Source organism: Equus asinus, chromosome 11 (assembly GCF_041296235.1).
Source record: "Equus asinus isolate D_3611 breed Donkey chromosome 11, EquAss-T2T_v2, whole genome shotgun sequence".
In the NCBI taxonomy this organism is placed as follows: Eukaryota; Metazoa; Chordata; class Mammalia; order Perissodactyla; family Equidae; genus Equus; species Equus asinus.
The window spans coordinates 78,346,646-78,357,791 of record NC_091800.1 but is presented as its reverse complement, the minus strand read 5'-3'; the positions used below and the strand labels follow the sequence as shown (position 1 = coordinate 78,357,791).

The window sequence follows — 11,146 nt, the reverse complement described above, 5'->3', positions numbered from 1 at the left end:
GACCAAACTCCCTCAGCAGGAGCTCTCAGATGAGGGTGAGATGGAGCAGGTCTGAACGCAAGCATGCTCCCGAGAAGTGCTGCTGAATACCAGCAAAACACCACGGTTGAGTGAAAGGCCTCACAATACAAGCTGTTGAGAGGTGAGCAGCCCAATAACAAAGATGGCCAATGGGACCTCAATGAGGGGCCAGAAAGAGCAGCCTTGATTTCAGCATTTTGGGGCCAGCACATGAAATAGGATCAGTTTGCCTTTAAGTCCAGCATCTTTGGTCCTGGATGGCTTTGAAAGAGTGAGACCAATGTCTTTCTGATCACACATTGGAATATTTAAAAAATATCACCTTGCATCTGACAGTAAATGCTAGAGCATTTCCAGTGATGGAGAACTTAACTACCTTAAAGGTTAATATTTTGATTATTTTTTTAAAAATACAATGACAAGCATGTCTTTTAATAATATTCATTTTGAGCCACTTATTATTTTTGTCAAATTATTATAGCCTGATGAGAAAGTCCTGTTGCTTCAGAAAGTACCAACTTATCCAATAGTGTTACATCCACACATGTGATTTATTAATATGTGTATGTTTAAATTTATGACGATAATTAAGAATTCTTGAATTTAAAAAATCACGTCTTCTCTATTTGGCCTGAAAATGTTTGCTGTTTGAAACTGTTTTGAAGGATTTCAAGATCTAGAGAAAAAAAGGGCCCAAATAGCTGAGAATGAAGGAATCCAAATGACTGTTTTAAATAGAAACTTTCTAAGTGGATGTGGAAGAAACTGTGATGTTTAAACATTCCACACACAGACTATTATTTGTGTTTTAATGATAAGCAACAGGTGAAAGTAGGAAACCAATCAGGAAAGATTTGGTAGTAATCACAGTCTGTGAAAGGGGGTGTGGCTGGAAAGAACAAAATGCTCAATAGCTGACAAAAACTACCAAGCCATGTGGAGCTACAGCCGCTCTCTGTAAGATCTACTATTTACAAATTTGCTATCACGAGGAAAAAAATAATTCAAAGACAGCTAAAGAGAAACAAACAAAACACTTCTCTTTTTTCAGTTGTCTTTTTTCCCCCTTCAATGCCTAATTTGTTAATCTTTACACTTGTCACAAGCTTTCTATTGATATTTAATCTTTGGATACCCCAGCTCACGAGGTTGAGTCAGTGCCCTTTAAGCTCTGTGGAGCAGGTGTAGACTTGGGAGTCACAAGTCGCTTATTTGGCCGCACTTTGGTGAAGGGAAAGGCCATCATTACTACCCTAGGTGTCCCAGTTCGTTGGCTCCCACAAGTCCATCAGACAGAAGGTCAGTGTGAGAACTCAGCGTGATGTGTTATGGTGGGTGTCGTTGGGAGGAGTCCTTGTGGCACTGACAAAGGTTACTCCCAACTGGGCTTCCCTTTGTGTCTCTGTGGGAGCTGGGGTCTCCTGAGCGGAAGCAGGAGTACAGTGAGCTCTGTAGGGCATCTGGTCCCATGTTCCAGCCAGACCTCCTTGAGGGACTTCTCCCTGCCAGCTTCAAGGTGTTCCCACTGCCTCCTGTCTGGCTCCGTATTTCTCCTCTTTCTCCTCTCTCCCTGGGTCACTATCAATTATCTAGTCTTAGAAACTGGAGAAAAAGGCTCTTCAAGTGTGTCTCTGAATCTTTCTATCTGGAGCAGCTTTCGCAGACCTAGTATCTGCTTCCACAGTGGATGACCCGCCTGTCAGTGAGAAGGGGTGAGGAGAGGGAAGAGTCCTTCAGAAGATTGCTGAGAGCGTTGGTGTGTGGGTGTGAGGGGGAGAATGAGCAGTGAGGCCTGTCACATAGGACCCCGTCACATATGCTTTTATAGAAAATCTCTCTCTCTCAAATATGAACCCACACTCACATATCCAAATGATTGCCATTTTTTATGTCAAGATGACAGTATGTCTACTAATGTGTGGAAATGTATCTGGAAAAACTGAAGTGTGTCAGGCATCTCTTTTAACAGTATACGTTTGCAGATGGCTAGTTGGTGTGTGCCTGTAACCATTCTGTTTGGTGGAACTTCGTAGTGTCAACACTTCCTTTGAATTGTTAGGCTGTTTTGGAAGCTGTATTAACTCATTCACACGCGTGATCAGTAAAAATAATACAATTAAACAAGCTGAGCACTTACTATATGCCAGACTCCACAGAAAGTTCTTTTCATGGATAAATCCTCACAATGGCCCTGTGCTGTTTTCATTTATAGAGGAAAGACTCAGGCACGGAGAGGAAAAGAATCTAGTCCCAGATCATACAGGTTTTTAGGTGGTATGGTTGGGATTTGTAGCCCAGAAGTTTGACTGTGAAGTTTACAGTTCTCTCACTGAATGTTGTGCGGCCTGTCACTAGTTTGTCGTTGGGCATCCCAAACGGCCTCATGTAATTGATACTACCCAATTAGAGTGGAAATTGATGGTTTAGTCTGCTCAGCATCTCTCTTTTCTTGAGAATTATCTCCCTTTTTTTGAAGAACTCCCATTTTTTTCTTACTAAACCTGCATAGCTACTGAGAAACTTTCATGATAGTTTTACATAGAGCCCCACCTTATCGCCCTCCCCTCTTCCACTATGGTGGGGAACCTGGCATAGCTGGGTCAGATGGAGTGCTTCCCTGGAGATTTTGGAGCTGGGAATGAGAATGAGTATTCATTCTTTCTCCCCTAGGCTGAAAGGAGAACAGGTACAACTTCAAAGGTAATTGGTGTCACGTTTTCTGCCTTGTGGACCAGAGGAGTGAGGTACGCCAATGTGATGTGAGAGAAAGATTGGGAACTGCAGCAGAGGAACAGAACGGCAGAAAGGGAGAGACTAGACTTGCATTTCACACTGTTATTCCCATTGTTCTGAAGACCTGAGTGTGCTCCTCTCCTGGATTTCTGTGAGACAGTCTTATATGCTTTAACAAATGTTCTGTTTGACTAAATTAGATTGAGACGGCTTCTGTTAATTTCAATCAAAAGAGTTCTAGCTAACGGAAGAAATATAAAATTATGGCAATATATTTATTCACTCACTGAATGTATATTCAGAGATGTCCACTCTTCAGTACCAGGTGCTATTTGGTGTTGGGTATACTGTGGTGAACAAATGGACAAGGTCTCTGCTCTCATGGACTTTACATTCATGCCCAGAGAGCCCAAACAAACAAATAAATAAATAAAAAGAGAACATTCCAGAGGAACAATAAATAAATCAAACAGAGTGAGATGACGAACCATGAATGGGTAAGACTGGGGATGGTTGCGTGGTCTGGGATGGTTTCTCTGAGGAGAGGAATTTGGGACTGAGGTTTGCATGACCAGAAGGGAGTGAGTGGCACTGCAAGGTCAGGGTTCTAGAATGTTCTGTGCAAAGGAACATAAAATGCAAAGTGTCCGAGTGGGAATGAGTTTGCCACATCCGAGGGACAGATAGGTCTGGAGAGTCATGGATAAGGGATTGTAGTGGTAGGCTGATGTCAAGCCCTGGTGTCCCTTGTGTCTGCAAAGGAAGGTAAACCGAGAAGGCCAATTCTTCCTCAGAGAGAAAGACAGGCTAAATTAAACCAACCAAGAAACCCTTAGAAGCTTTCTCAGCGCTGGCTTATGTGACGGGATCATGGAGTGAAAAAGATAAATAGCATGTGGCCCTGAAAAGGCCTCTTTTCTACATGCGAAAGAAAAATTAAGGGCAAAGTAAGGTGACATAGATCATGGGAATACCAACTGGTATTCTAGTTCTTTTCTATAAAGAGAAGAATGGCCTTTAAACAGTTGTTACCACCTTGAAACCATGTCGTATTTTTTAATGGAACGGAAGCTGCCTCCTGGAGCCCATCCTCCTCATCCTAACTTCATCTTCAGGACCCACATAGGTTGTTACACGACATAGAGAAGAAGGTCTCAAATTTTAGTGCAGCAGAATCAGGTTAAAACACAGATTACTGGGCCCCATCTCCAAAGTTTTTGCTTCAGTAGGTCTGGGGTGGGGACTGAGACTCTGCATGTCTCCCAAGTTGCTAAGTCATGCAGCTACTGCTGGTCCAGGGACCACTGATGTTGATCACGCTTGATGAGACTCGTGTCGGAATCACCTGGGGGATCTGGCCTGGATGAAGGAGTACCTGATGATGTATTACTTGCTAGTAACTGAACTATTCCAAATGCAACTCCTGATAGATTTAGTAATGCCAGCCAGTGTTACGTTCAATAGCATCTTGAGCGGAAATGAATTATGACGAGCTCAAAAGCTCTGTTCTTTGGAGAGTAGCTGTGTAGTGGGAGAAGGCAGTGATGGGAATTTCTCCGATATTGTTCTTTGGAGAAAATGAGTCAAATTTTAAGGAGCATCAATTTGACACAATTCAAAGCTTCGACTTCACTAAATCATAACTATATTTTCCTTTTTAGGTCTGGAAATTATATACATTCTGATCTTAACCAAACAACTAAACTTATAAACGTATTTTTCTTTTCCCTCCACAACGGCAGTCTTTTGATCACTTTGTTTTTGTAAGAAGCTGTGTGAAGTATTTTTCATGAATAGTTATAATTTTGTAGACACCACTGAGAATTTTTTGTACTAAGTAAAATAAATTTTACTCTAAGGATTTAAAAAATACTTGGCAAGCATACTAAATACTTTCATGTGTCATACTATAATAGCATATAGTTTTAAATTTGCAATTAATTCATAGGTGACAAGAAAGCTATTCAGATTGCGTATTTCCCATTTTAATGGATTTATATTTAATATGAGTAAGTGACATGCACTGTGAATGAAAAAGCAAGTTTTCCTTATATATGATAATAGATGCATCTTACGCTGAAGAAGCATTAAGAAAAAAGGAAACAAAGGCCTAAACAGTATATCTGACATTCTCTATTCGGATTAAGAGTACAGGATTACTTTCCGGTGTATGTTATATTTTTATTAGGCAATATATGAATATATGCATAATTTACTAAAAGGATATATTTAGCTGCTCACCTAGTTATTCTACTAAATAGTCTACTAAATTCTCAGATAGTGTTTCATCTCCAGGCTCTAGTTTCGCCATCTCATGTACATTGTTGAATTAAATTACTTACTTACTGAATTAAATTAGAGAAGGAAACGACTCACCTTAGGGGATGTCTCTTTCTGAGTTGCCTCAGCCTCCCGTGGAGGTCCCGCATGTCTATGCTTACGTGTCCTTTGCTGCCACTGACCTGTGCCGTCCACTTGGTGTTACACACGTGGGGGTCACCTTTCTATTCTATAGTTGAGGCAGCTGGGCATAGTGTTTTGGGTGTTTGTTTTATGAATAGTTTTGGCGTGGATTCAGCGTGATTCTTCCACCTGTCCCACTGCTCGTATCGTGCATAGATACAGCCCTGGCACTTCTGGTCTGTTGGTGGCCGACTTCCTGCTGTGGTCTGTTTTTCACAAAGTGGACGAATCAGTGGACTTCACATTTTTTTCCTTATTGGTTAATTAATACACATCAGGACATTTTCTTTATTCATTATTGTCATATCCTCAGGCAGCTTTCGTTACAACGTGGGCAGCTTGTTAAAAAAGGGTGCACTTTTTAATTTTTTGTTGGACACGAACAAGCTCCTTATTTTCATATGGTGTCTCGTAGTCTTATTGCTTAAAAGAGTTGCCCAATTCTCCTTTCTCAAGAGCCAGTATCTTCATGTCTCACCCCAATCTTAATCTAGGTATGTCTTGTTTTATGTTAATATAGGATGAAAAAGCTAATTTTGATTTACAAGTTAGAGGCCAGAGAAATCTATCCTGTTAAATTCATTTTTTACCAAAACTTATAACTATCTTTCCACTCTCTTATTTTCTCAGCACTGGTAAAGCCCCATCTTCTCTTACTCTTGGCTAGTTGTTGCTCTTTGCCTTATCTTAGTTAAAAAATAAGTAGAGTGAAAGAAAGAAAGAAAACCAAGGAAAGCAAATTGACTGAGTGTCATATTACTTGGGCCTATTTAAAGATCTGGTGCTAAATTTCCCTTGAAAAGCTTTTCCGGATTGAATTCTAATTTCAGCTCATATTTCTTACCTAAAACTCCACAATGATATAATGTCGATGTTGCTCTTTTGCTTTATTTCTACATGAACTTATCTAATACAGGGAATAACATTAGCAAAACTTTCAAATCAATAGACCTTTATGTACATGCAATAGTTCATGTTTCTTATAATGCATTATTGCAAATAAAAATTTATTTTTGACAGAAGTAAAATCCTAAACATAAGCTAAGTGTTGCCTGGATAGGGAATATTGAGGTTTAATTGAAGTCTATTTTCTGGTTTATAGACTTAAACTCTTTCCTTCATTCTGGGCGAGGCTTTGAATGCATCTAAATAAAATCCTAGTTTGCAACTTATTTACATTTTTGTATTTGTTGTAAATCTCCAAGCAGGGAAGTAAGCAGGTTTGAATTCATTTAGTTGAATTTTTAGTTCTATGAGAAGCATTTAGTTAAAAAATAATTTTTTTCTGAGTATTAAAGATTGATTTGATTCTCTCATATTGGTCCAAAGCACATGGTGAAAATGGGGGACTCATATCTGAGATAGTGCCCTGTAGGTTAGAGATTATTCTGTCGCATTCTTGACATTGAAAGTTTGAGACTTTCCCAACTTTGAATATATGTTATCATGGAATTCTTCACTATAGCAAGTTTTACTCATCATATTTATTAGCAGCTGATTATAGTTGGAGAAAAACAAATAAAATTTGGTTTTTATCGAAAGTAATTAGAAAAATAAAGTTACAAAGGGAAATAATTTTAACTTTTCACTTCTAATAATGCAATTTTTAGGCTTATGAAAGATCTATAGTTATTTTCCCCTAAATAATTCTCATTTGTTGAATCTACTCATTCAAAATAGGAAAAGGAGATCTTGCTTTTTCCTTCTCTTCTCTTCTCTTGAGACAGAAGATCTTTATAGGATTCCTCAACGTGGCATTTCAGAATATATAAGATCTATAACGTTCCTTTGTAATGTACTGTGAGTCATTGCAGAGCTTAAGCCACACAACGTAGCTGGCACCTTGGATGGTTCACTGTCACCAGCAAAGTCATTAATATGCCTCTAGACCATGCTTAAAGACTGATTTTCTACTACAATTGACTTAGTTTCTAGATTTTAATCAAATATGCTATCCTTTTAGAGTCCATTGTTTAAAAAAAAAAATCAATGCATACTGTTCAATTCTATAGAATTTCTTCTCACTGAAATCGAAATCTATTTTGAGGTACAGAAATATTTGCTAAACCTTGATATCATAGCCCTGACCACCCCCTCCTCTTTCATACATAACAATAATAACTATACAGTAAACATAATTTGATGCAAAGGCCAAACTTTAAGTTATAATGAACTCATGGAAAATTTTCTGTGTCTTTGTGTAGTAAAACATATTGATAATGATTAATATATTATGATATCAAAAGGTTGAAACATCCTCCCAGATAACTAATCAGATGAAACAAATTTTTGAGTGCTTACTGTCCCTTTAAATGAAATGGGACTTTGACAGAGCACATGTTCTGTAAGTTCTGTGGTCACACTATTAAAGACAATTGGGGGCAAACTGTGTGGAATGCATTGTGTACAGTGGAAAGTAGAATAGCACCTCTTTTAAATTGCAGAGCAGTTAGAACATGTTATTCCAGTCAAATCATCTCATTTTACTTGGCAGCTTCTTAGAAGTTGAAATACGTTTCTGTAGTTTATTAAACCAAATGAGTTGCTAGAATGTTAGACTCAGAGATGGTGGACAGATAGCAAGTCCCAAGGTGTGTACTTTTCTCGTTCCTGTGGACGTGTCATGTCAGAATCTTAATACTGTCTATCATATGGGGGAGTGGTCAAATGATTTTCCTCCCCATCAAATGTAATTTCTGTAAAACTGTGTTAATTGAAGCATACAGCTGGAAACGTAGGTTTTTCCCACCCTCTCCCTGCCATGCTAAATTCCTAGATACATATTAACTTTGCACTTGGTGCCAACACTGTCAAAAACAAATGCATCAGCAAAGTTAGCTGATGGAGCACTGTGTGGGTGGTATTTTTTTTTTCCTTTTAAGAAGTTTCTTGAATTCTGGGACAAATGTATACTTTTCCCCAGCTCAATTCTTGGCTTCACTTTATAATTTTCCTCAGGTTTGCATATCACTCTGTTTAACGGTGGGCTTTTCATGGTCTCTTATGTGGTAAGTTCAGTGCTTTAGGGCAAGGTGGAGCAGCGCTCAGTTTGTATGAGTCTTCATGATTTTTAACGGGCTAGACTGGTGAATAGTCATAAGACTTAGTAAAACAACTGGCAGAAAAAATTGGGATTTCTCAGGGAGATTAATGACCATTAGGATTTTTCTTGGGATAGTCTTGCCACTGTGCCTCTGGTCTTAATCAAAACCAAGTGAAAATTTTGAGCCAAAGTCTAGAATCAGTGTTGGTGCCTTTATAATGTGGTTGGAAAAATTTTTCTGTAGTTTTGCGTCTCTGCTACTTCTAAAGATTGATTTGTTAGTTCATTCATTCATTTAATAGACATACTTACAATGTGTCAGGCATAGGGATACAATGAAAAACACAGCCCAGAATTGTCCTCTAGCATCTCACAGCTCAAAAGGAGTGACAGAAGTGTAAACACATAGCCATCACAGTGGTGGTTCCAGTGGGGATGATCAGCTTTGCTTGGAGAGAAGAGAGGTCTTTAGAGAGTGGGAGGTTTTTAAAGGATCAATAGGAGTTTCCTATGTCGATTGAGCAGGAGAGTGCATTTCAAACAGAGAGCAGTCTTTGAAAATGGATAAAAGCAGGACACAGCCTGATGTGCTCACAGAGTGTTCACTGCCTGATGTGGAGTGAGTGTGGCGTGCAGGGGTCAGGGAACATGTGAGGTGGACAGTGGGAGATGAAGCCAGAGTTAGATAGAGAGGCCTGATCATCACCAGCCTGCACACTAGGCTAAGCTGTTGGAGTGGTGGAACCACTGACAGGTATTAAAACAGATTGCGACGTGGTGATATTTACGGTTTTGAAAAATCACTCAAGCAGCAGAGAGGAGAGTGAACAAAAGGATCTCAGGCTGGAGGCAGGGAGGGAAGTTGGGGGGAAAATGAAATGACCCAAGAGAAAGATGAGGCTACAGCACAGCTGCCTGTACAACTTGCTGCTCCGGTGGCATAGCATCCTTGCTTGAAAAGTGGAAGTCGGAACCATGACTCACAGGAGGTAGTGAGCCTGGAATGTTTGGAGCCCTAGGAAGGCTGAGAAGCAGCCCTTCCCTTCTCTGGAGTGGACACAACCTTGGGCAAAGCAAGATTGAAAAGGCCGTGTTGAATTATTAACACCATTTGGATTGGTCAGTCAAGCTTAGCCATATCATGCATCAAGTTTCTGACAGGGGAGATCTTAGAAAGAAGAACAGTGATCTGGAATGCACAAAGGGTAATGAATAATTAGGGGAACATGACATTAATAAGTTTCATTAGGTTAGTGAATTTGAAAGGACATTGTGAACTGTAAAGTGGCATACATATATGAGATGTTGCCGTTGTCTTCCATAGGCCAGTAGAATCCAGGTGTTAGCCCCAGTCACACGAGGGACAGATATACAGCCATAGAACTGAAACCCGAACAAAGTCATAAGCTCATAAATGCATCACTGCAAAGCATCTGTCTCACCAACAATAAGGCGTAAGCTTTACTTCTAAGTATAAAGAACGTCATACAAGCATCCTTGAAGAGTTTGGCAAATTTTCAGTAAACTCAACCAGCTTTTCTGGAACCCCTACTATGTCTTACGTGGAGAATCAGTAGTCAATAAGACCCAGTCCTTGTCTGCCCTGAGCCTTACTCTAGTGGAGGAAACTGCAAGTTAGTGGGAATTTCAACTACTACATAATCCAAGGGGAAAGCATGGTGTGGGCTGACTGCGGGGTACCCGAGGAGCATGTAGCCAGTCTTAAGCGGCAAGGAAGGAAGTCACATCTAAGCTGATACCTGAGGAGAGGCAAGAATTAGCCAAGTAAAAGGTGTTGTCCATTTGGAGCAGAGGAGAGATCTGTGTAAGACTTGGAGGAGCAAGAGAATGTTTCCGTGTTGGGAGTGTTGCACTCGAGGATGAGACTATCAGAAGGAGCTGAAGAGGTAAAGGGAGGACCAGTACCTGGAGGTCTTGCAGGACTTATTAGAAAGGTTTTGAAAGGTCACTCTGCAATGCAGAACACTGTTTGGAGGAAGCCCAGACTGCACAAAGAAAAAGTGACTTAAGAGCTGACACTATCTTGTGCAAGTGACAGTGGAAACGGATACAAGGTGGTTGAATGGAGAGATATTTAGGAGGTAGCACTGGCAAGACTTGGTGACTGATTGGATGTGGGCGCTGAGAGTGAGGGAGGGGCCAAGGGAGATATGCTAGTTTGGGCTGTGCAGCTGGGTGCAACAACACACAAGTAACCAGAGCGCATCTGTTAATTTACTAAAAGGCCACTGTTTTTATTACATTTTGTTTTACACTTTCATAGGAGATTATTTATTTGTGTTATACAGATGATAACATAAAATACCCTAACTTGTTCTTGAGGAAGAAAGAAAAATATGTATGAGCAGTGGCACAGGACGACAGAAACACAGCAGTCCCATTCACAGGGGGGAACGCACGGGAGGAAGAGCAGGTTTGGCAGAGAGGATGAAGGGGTCGATTGTTGAGTTGGAGGTGCCAGGGAGACAGAGGAACGGTCTCTGGTAGGTAGTGTGTGGAATTGGGGACCAGGGAGAGAGAGAGAAGTGGGACGGAGGGAGAGATCCAGACTGAATCTATAAAGGGGGATTATTGAGCCCATCTCATCAGAAAAGTTTGATCTCATGTTCAGATCATCAAAACAATACTGATGGTTAATATAGGAAATTCCAAACCAAAAGGGGATCGTATAAAGACTTTAGGGAGTTAAGGCATGCATTTTGAAGACTGAAACTTATATGAGTAAACTTCAGGCTGTTTGGATCCTCTGATGCTATAAAACTAACCATTTGAAACTCTTAAAGAATTGACTCATTGGATGCCATTAGCTTATGTTATTTGACTTTCCCATTAGACCTTGTCTCCCTGGCAAACCTTTATTTCTTT

The 11,146-nt window shown here is 40.1% G+C and overlaps 1 long non-coding RNA gene across 1 annotated transcript in view; it reads left to right on the top strand.

The window, feature by feature from the left end:
• Window positions 1-1,194: 1,194 nt before the first annotated feature.
• The window catches only part of LOC139046578 (uncharacterized), a 96,661-nt gene continuing 86,709 nt past the window's right edge, over window positions 1,195-11,146 (top strand). Inside the window, exon 1 of the long non-coding RNA XR_011506730.1 lies at window positions 1,195-1,320. This is a non-coding gene — a long non-coding RNA (uncharacterized lncRNA). The remainder of the gene's footprint in view (window positions 1,321-11,146) is intronic.